The sequence below is a fragment of the Capra hircus genome (assembly GCF_001704415.2).
Source record: "Capra hircus breed San Clemente chromosome X unlocalized genomic scaffold, ASM170441v1, whole genome shotgun sequence".
Taxonomy (NCBI): domain Eukaryota; kingdom Metazoa; phylum Chordata; class Mammalia; order Artiodactyla; family Bovidae; genus Capra; species Capra hircus.
This window is the reverse complement of record NW_017189517.1, coordinates 7,137,086-7,145,094: the sequence shown is the minus strand read 5'-3', so window position 1 is coordinate 7,145,094 and position 8,009 is coordinate 7,137,086. Positions and strand designations below refer to the sequence as shown.

At 43.7% G+C, this 8,009-nt stretch overlaps 1 pseudogene; it reads left to right on the top strand.

Annotated features, from left to right (window-relative positions):
• Window positions 1-3,564: 3,564 nt before the first annotated feature.
• LOC102179744 lies at window positions 3,565-4,614 on the top strand (annotated as a pseudogene).
• Window positions 4,615-8,009: the final 3,395 nt, after the last annotated feature.

Sequence of the window (8,009 nt, the reverse complement as noted above, 5' to 3'; positions counted from 1 at the left end):
CTGACTGAGGCAAGACCCAAGGGACCACTCTCTAGTGCGTCCCTTTTCTCCCATGGCATTTCCACATGGAACATCCTTTCTGCTACAGGAATATTCCTGAATCACATACTCCACAGGTAGCTATGGTCCTATGGAAGACCACTGCATTTGGAGCCAGAAGTCCTGGACTCAAAGCACTGCTCTGCCTCTTACCTGGGGGCACTTGCTAACATATGGCAGGGGGCATCCTCCTCTACAGGCTAGAGATCATATCCTGGCTTTAACAGTGCTGTGGTCAGAATGATTTAACTGGTAAACTAATGAACTAGTTTGTAAAAAAGAAATAAATAACAATGCGGCCCACCATTTTGTCTGGGGAAAAATACTCAAGGACCCAAAGATAAAGGTTATACAATGACAGACTTTATTTCCTTGGGCTCCAAAATCACAGCATCACAGCAGATGGTAACTGCAGCCACAAAAGAAACTTGCTCCTTGGAAGAAAAGCTATGATGAAGCTAAATAGTATATTAAAAGCAGAGACATCATTTTGCCAAGAGTCCATATGCTCAAAGCTATAGTTTCTCCAGTAGTCATGTACAGATGTGAGAGCTGGACCATAAAGAAGGCTGAGTACTGAAGAACTGATGCTTTCGAACTGTGGTATTGGAAAAGACTCTTGAGAGTCCCTTGGACTGCAAGGAGATCAAACCAGTCCATCCTAAAGGAAATCAACCCTGAATATTCATTGGAAGGAAGCTGAAGCTTCAATACTTTGGCCACCTGGTGCGAAGAGCCAACTCATTGGAAAAGACCCTGATGCTCCAAAAGATTGAAGGCAGGAGGAGAAGGGGATGACAGAGGATGAGATGGCTGGATGGCACCACTGACTCAATGGACATGAGTTTGAGCAAATTCTGGGAGATAGTGAACGACAAGGAAGCCTGGTGCACTGCTGTCCATGGGATCACAAAGAGTCAGACATGACTAAGTGACTGAATAACAACAACCAACTCCAGCCCTGGAAGGAAAAAGGGTGCACATGTTTACTTCCTGACTCCTTAGCATGTGCTCCACCTGTCTCCTCCCCTGGCAGCAGCATTGGTAAAACCTATGCCAAAGCCTTTAACTGTGTGGATCATAATAAACTGTGGAAAATTCTGAGAGAGAAGGGAATACCAGACCACCTGACCTGCCTCTTGAGAAGTCTGTATGCAGGTCAGGAAGCAACAGTTAGAACTGGACATGGAACAACAGACTGCTTCCAAATAGGAAAAGGAGTATGTCAAAGCTGTATATTGTCACCCTGCTTATTTAACTTCTATGCAGAGTACATCATGAGAAACGCTGGACTGGAAGAAACACAAGCTGGAATCAAGATTGCTGAGAGAAATATCAATAACCTCAGATATGCAGATGACATCACCCTTATGGAAGAAAGTGAAGAGGAACTAAAAAGCCTCTTGATGAAAGTGAAAGAGGAGAGTGAAAAAGTTGGCTTAAAGCTCAACGTTCAGAAAACAAAGATTATGGCATCCAGTCCCATCACTTCATGGGAAATAGATGGGGAAACAGTGGAAACAGCGTCAGACTTTATTTTTGGGGGCTCCAAAATCACTGCAGATGGTGACTGCAGCCATGAAATTAAAAGACGCTTACTCCTTGGAAGGAAAGCTATGATCAACCTAGATAGCATATTCAAAAGAAGAGACATTACTTTGCCAACAAAGGTCCGTCTAGTCAAGGCTATGGTTTTTCCAGTAGTCATGTATGGATGTGAGAGTTGGACTGTGAAGAAGGCTGAGTGCCGAAGAATTGATGCTTCTGAACTGCGGTGTTAGAGAAGACTCTCGAGAGTCCCTTGGACTGCAAGGAGATCCAACCAGTCCATTCTGAAGGAGATCAGCCCTGGGATTTCTTTGGAAGGAATGATGCTAAAGCTGAAACTCCAGTACTTTGGCCACCTCATGTGAAGAGTTGACTCATTGGAAAAGACTCTGATGCTGGGAGGGATTGGGGGCAGGAGGAGACGGGGATGACAGAGGATGAGATGGCTGGATGGCATCACTGACTCGATGGACGTGAATCTGAGTGAACTCCGGGAGTTGGTGATGGACAAGGAGGCCTGACGTGCTGCGATTCATGGGGTCGCAAAGAGTCAGACATGACTGAGCAACTGAACTGAACTGAACTGAACCTGTTACCCTGGATTAAGGGACAGGTGAACCAAATCACAGAGGTCTCCAGAACAACAGAGCCACATGTTCTTAAGTTAGCTGAACTTGGGTAGCCCAGTTGACCAGAGTCAGGCAGTCGCCACTCTGAGATTCAAGAATTAAGAATGGCTGCAGCATTCCTGGCAGTCAGCTGGAGTCATGCTTCATGAGACTGGAGCTCTTCCCCCTGCCCCTGGAAAATTACCTCAGCAAACATTTGTTTGTCTGTTTGTTTTTTCAATCATGCCTTAGAGCATGTGGGATCTTACTTCCCTGACCAGGGATTGTACCTGTGCCTCCTGCATTGGGAATATGGAACCTTAATCAGTGGACCACCAGGGAAGGCCCCCAGCAAGCACTTTCTGAGGGCTGCTAATCTGAACCTCAGCAGCAACCATTTGCCAAGTGCCAAGAACTCTACACAGCTCTCATCCTTACAACTCATTCTTACTCTTCATCTTATGTATGAGGTCGCTAAGACTTGAGTAACTTGCCCAAGGTCACAGAGCCAGTCAAAGTCAAGGAGAGATTTCCAATCTGAAGCTACTGAAGCTGGTAGTCAGTCTTACTGATGCTAAAGCCTCCATTTGTAGCTGTGCAACCTTACTATCAGCTAAGTCCCTAAGTATCAAAGACTGGAAAGGCTACACACATGAGTGAGGCTGTGGCTTTTTTTCTCCAAGAGCTCCTGGTCTAAAAGAACATATAGACACATTCAAAGATAACAGGGATCAGTGCTAGGATAGAGTTTATAAAACAGGATCTGATCCCAGAGAACAGAATGATGAAGCGCAGCTGGCAGGAATTTAGAAAGAGTCTCAAAAGCTAGCCTTCTCCCTTAGACTTTGCAAATCCAACTGATTTCATTCTTATTCAACCTCTTTCCCCACTTGATTTCTCTCCCTTCCTTTAGTATCTGTCCTTCCTGAAGCTGAATGAAGTGGGCATAAAATCCTTAAGCCATGTGTCCCCTCACCGTTGTCCCTGGCACTTTCCCTGCTACATTCCACTCACTGGTGAGCAGATTTGAAAAAGATGACTTTTAAGATTCCTTCCAATCCTTAGAGTTGAAGATTTTCTGAGCAACGTGCTCAGAAGCAGAGAGATTCTCAAGAGCCAACTGCAGAAATTAGCAAAGATTTACTCAATATAACCATGAATTCACCTTGAAAAATTCTGAATTGCTTCCCTATTTTATCTACTTGTGGGATCCCCAGCTAGAGTTGCCAACAACTTTCTCTTGGTTTTTAAACTGGATTCAACCACTTTCACAATTTAAAATCTGGGAGAACCCTTCAAGGGGCCGCAAACTAAACCACCTCATGAACAGCGGACAGCAGCCCTGACCAGAAAGGAGAGAGGCACAGACATGGCAGCAGCCAAGCCTGACAACCTCTCCTTGGTGGTGCACAGGCCCGGAGACCTGCACTTGACGTACTATCCTATCCCTGAACCAGGCCCAAATGAGGTGCTGCTGAAGATACATCCTGTCGGAATTTGTAGTTCAGATGTCCATGGCTGGCAGCATGGTCGAATCAGAAATTTTGTTGTGAAAAAGCCAATGGTGCTAGGGCATGAAGCTTTGAGAACAGTCATAAAAGTGGAATCATCAGTCAAGCACCTACAGCCAGGTGATAGTGTTGACACTGAGCCTGGAGCTCCTTGAGAAACTTGATGAACTCTGCAAGATTGGCCGATACAATCTGTCACCAACCATCTTCTGTGCCATGTGGCCCGATGATGGGAACCTCTGTCAGTTCTACAAGCACAAGGCTAATTTCTGCTACAAGCTTCCTGACAATGTCACCTTTGAGGAAGGGGCCCTGGTTGAGCCACTGTATGGGGGATCCATGCCTGCCAGCAAACTGGAAACAAGGTCTTTGGGTGTGGAGCTGGGCCAGATGGACTGGTCAGTTTCCTCACAGCCGAGGTGATGGGTGCAGCTCAAATGGTGGTGACTGATCTGTCAGCCTCTTGGTTGTCTAAAGCCAAGGAAGTCGGGGCTGATTTCATCCTCCGGACTCCAATGAGAGCCCTCAGGAAATAGCCAAGAAAGCGGAAGGCCTTTTGGGCAGCAAGTCGGAAGTCACCATCAAGTGCACAGGAGTAGGGACCTCCATCCAGGCAGGTATCTACCCCACTCATCCTGGTGGGCTGGTGCTGGTGGTTCTGGGCTCTGAGATGACCAGTGGGCCCCTCATGCATGCAGCCACCTGGAAGGTGGATATCAAGGGCATTTCGCTACTGCAAAATGTGGCCAATGTTGATTTAAACACTTACATCCAAGTTTGTGAATGTAAAGCCCTTGGTCACCCATCAGTTTCCTATGGTGAAAGCTCTGGGGGCTTTTAAAACCTCCAAAAATGGTTTGGGGTTGAAAGTCATGATCAAGTATAACCCCAGTGACCAGAATCCATGATGCAAACTGGGCTCTGTCCTTGTGCCCACTCTCAGCATCTTGGGTCTAAGCATTTGGCTGGGCAGTGTGAAAGTTTCTTTTGAATAGTAAGAATAATTAATAATTGTGTGTGTGCTCAGTCACGTCTGACTCTTGCCAACCCCATGAACTGTAGCCCACCAGGCTCCTCTGTCCATAGTATTTTCCAGGCAAGACTACCAGAGTGGATTGCCATTTCCTTCTTCAATAATAGTTAAATAATTAATAAAATTATCAAATAATAAAAATAAATAATTGATTCACTGTAAATAGAGAACATTACACAGGGGAGCTGGTGTGCCTTAAAAATACAAGTAAGGAGAATTTGGGGGAACTTGTAGCCAGAACGATCTGTTTATGCTGATCAGAGTTCGGCAAGTAGACCAGAGCTTGGCGAGCAGGTGCAGGGAACTCTCCTTCCTCCTACAGTGCCTGGAAGTTGAGTAAGGAAAGAAATCTGCCCCTTGGTTTCCTGCTTCTATTGTGACTGTGGCCAGATGGAGGATGGGAGCTCAGGTATGAAGAGATCTTTTACAACTTTATCAAGACTTAACTGAGCTTCCCTGGTGGCTCAGATGGTAAAGAGCCACCTGGTAAAAAAATCTGCCTGCAATACAGGAGACCTGGTTTCAATCCCTGGGTTGGGAAGATCCCCTGGAGGAGGACATGACAACCCACTCCAGTATTCTTGCCTGGAGCATTCTATGGAAAAAAAAGCCTGGTGGGCTACAGTCCATGGGGTGGCAAAAAGTCAGACACAACTGAGTGACTAAGCACACTCGGCACAACTGCCCCAGAACCTGATTTTCACAAAAGTCTGCAGCTCAGGGTTGGGGGTGAAAGGTTGTGAACAGTTTGCCTTTAAAGCACAGCGCTTCTAGACAAAAGTGCTATTTGATTGGATGATAAAATGAGAATACAGGACTTACCCTCCTGGGTCTAGGATAATTTAAAAACCAAACAAAATTGAAATCTCATGTGAAATTTAAAAAAAAGTGTGGATTAGAATCTTACAAATGGAAGCCCTCTTTATTTTCAAATGCAAATCTGATTCAAATCAAGGCGAAAAGTTTAAACAGTGATTTAGAAATCAGCCCTTGAATTCAAAGCTGATTTTAAGTGTAGCAAAATGTCTTTGCTCTTGTCTAGCCCTCAGGTTTCTACTGTAGTCCTAAAATCAGCACTGGAAATGGAGACCCAGAGGTGACAACCTTTTCACTCTCTTCCAGGACCTCCCTATCTCTCTACCATGTTAGCAACAGAATTGTCAACAACTAGATAATGATTATCTAATTCTAAATGTTATCTAACTCCAGTAATAGGATTAAAGATAATTCAGTCTTTCCAGCTTTAGGATTCCAGCCACATGTTAACCCCTAGCAAACTCCATTGGCCAGTGGCCATTTCCATGAGCTGTTCTCTCATTTAAAATAGCACTATCCCCAGAGCAACAGAAGGAAAAATGAGATCCATTGGATTTTGTCAAATTTTAAAATCTTTTGTGCTTCTAAGAATACCATCAAGAAACTGAAAAGACAAATCACAGAATGGGAAAATCTATTTACAAATCATATGTCTAATAAGAGGCTTCCCTTTGGCTCAGATGGTAAACAATCTGCCTGCAATGAGGGAGACCCAGGTTTGATTCCTGGGTTGGGAAGATCCCCTGGGGATACAGACCTGTATCCCCTAGTATACAGACCTGTCTAATAAGGATCTAGTATATGGAATGTATGAAGAATTCTTAGAACTCAGTAACAAAACAGACAACCCAATTGAAAATGGGCAAAAAAATCTGATTAGACATTTTTCCAAAGAAGATAAATGGCCATTAAGCACATGGAGAAGTCCAACATCATTAGTCATTAGGAAAATATGAATCAAAACCACAATGATATGCTATTTCACATATATTGGGAAGATTATCATCAAAAAGACAGAATTACTTGTATTGGTGAGGATGTGGTAACAGGAGAACCATCACACATTTCTGGTGGGATTGTAAAATGGTACTGCCACTTTAAAAAACAGTTTGGCAGTGCCTTGAAAAGTTAAACATAGAGTTATCATATAACCCAGCAATTCCACTACTAAATATCTACACAAGAGAAATGATAACACAGTGTCCACACAAAAACTTGTACATGAATGCTTATGGTAGCCAAAATGTGGAAAGAACCCAAAGGCTCACCAAGTGATGAACAGATAAAATGTGGTAAATCCATACAATGGAATAGTATTCTGCCCCTAAAAGATTGAAGTATTGATACATGCCACTACATAAATGAGCCTTGAAAACATTATGCAAAGCCAAAGAAGTCAGACAGAAAGGCTCTATATTGTATGATTCCATTTATATTAAATATTTAGGATATATTTTCAGGTAAATCTAAAGAAACAAAGTAGATGAGTGGTCACCTAGGGGCGGGAGGCAGGGAAGGGGAGAGTTACTGCTAATGAGTGAAGGGTTTATTTCTGGATTAGTGAAAAAGTTCTGGAAACAGGTTATGCTGAAGGTGGCACAACTTTGTAAGTATACTGAAAACCACTGAATTGCATGCTTTTGATGAGTGGGTTTTATGATATGTGAATTATATGTCCAGTTTTTAAATGTAGAAAAATAGCAACATACCTAAGAGTCAGAGATCTATAAGGCAAACTAGACCAGGGCTACCAACAATCTTCGCCACACACCCGCCCCTGCCCTTCATGACAGACAGACTCACATTCACACATGGTCAGCAGGAATGTATCAGGTATTTCCTACCACAGATTGATGCAAATCATAGACAGCAGCAATACAGTTAGTCCCTGATAAGTTCTAATTACCAGGGGCTGAGTTAGGTCCCCTAGTCATCTGGCTGGATGCTTCCAAGCTACCCAGCTCCACATCCCAAGTCCTCTCCATATTCCCTGGCCTTCAGACACTCTGCACTGGTTTTCGTCTGGGAAAACTCCATCCATTTCCTCCCCCTTGCCTCTGTTCATACTATGCACTCCTCTCAAACTAACAAGACCCAGCTTATCTTTTAAACATCACCAGCAGCAAATTCTCTCTGTTCTATTAAGTAGCATTTTGGTACCAAAACAAGACTTGATGAGTATTTGTTGACTGGCTGAACAGATGCATCCCTCTAAGTGGATTTGAAGAAATAAAACCACCATAGTTAGTGTAAGCCCTTCCTTAACTTCTCCAGAATAGCTGAAACAGTATGGTAGATGAGTAAACAGGCCAGCGGTAAGGTTACATTTCAGGAAGAGAACTTCAATTCCTATCTGAATTTCTCATAGAAACAATGGAAAAGCATGGGCAGTCTCAGCTTTGTTAATGTATCCACTGGAAAACATGATAGAAGATGCTCACACACAGGGCCTAC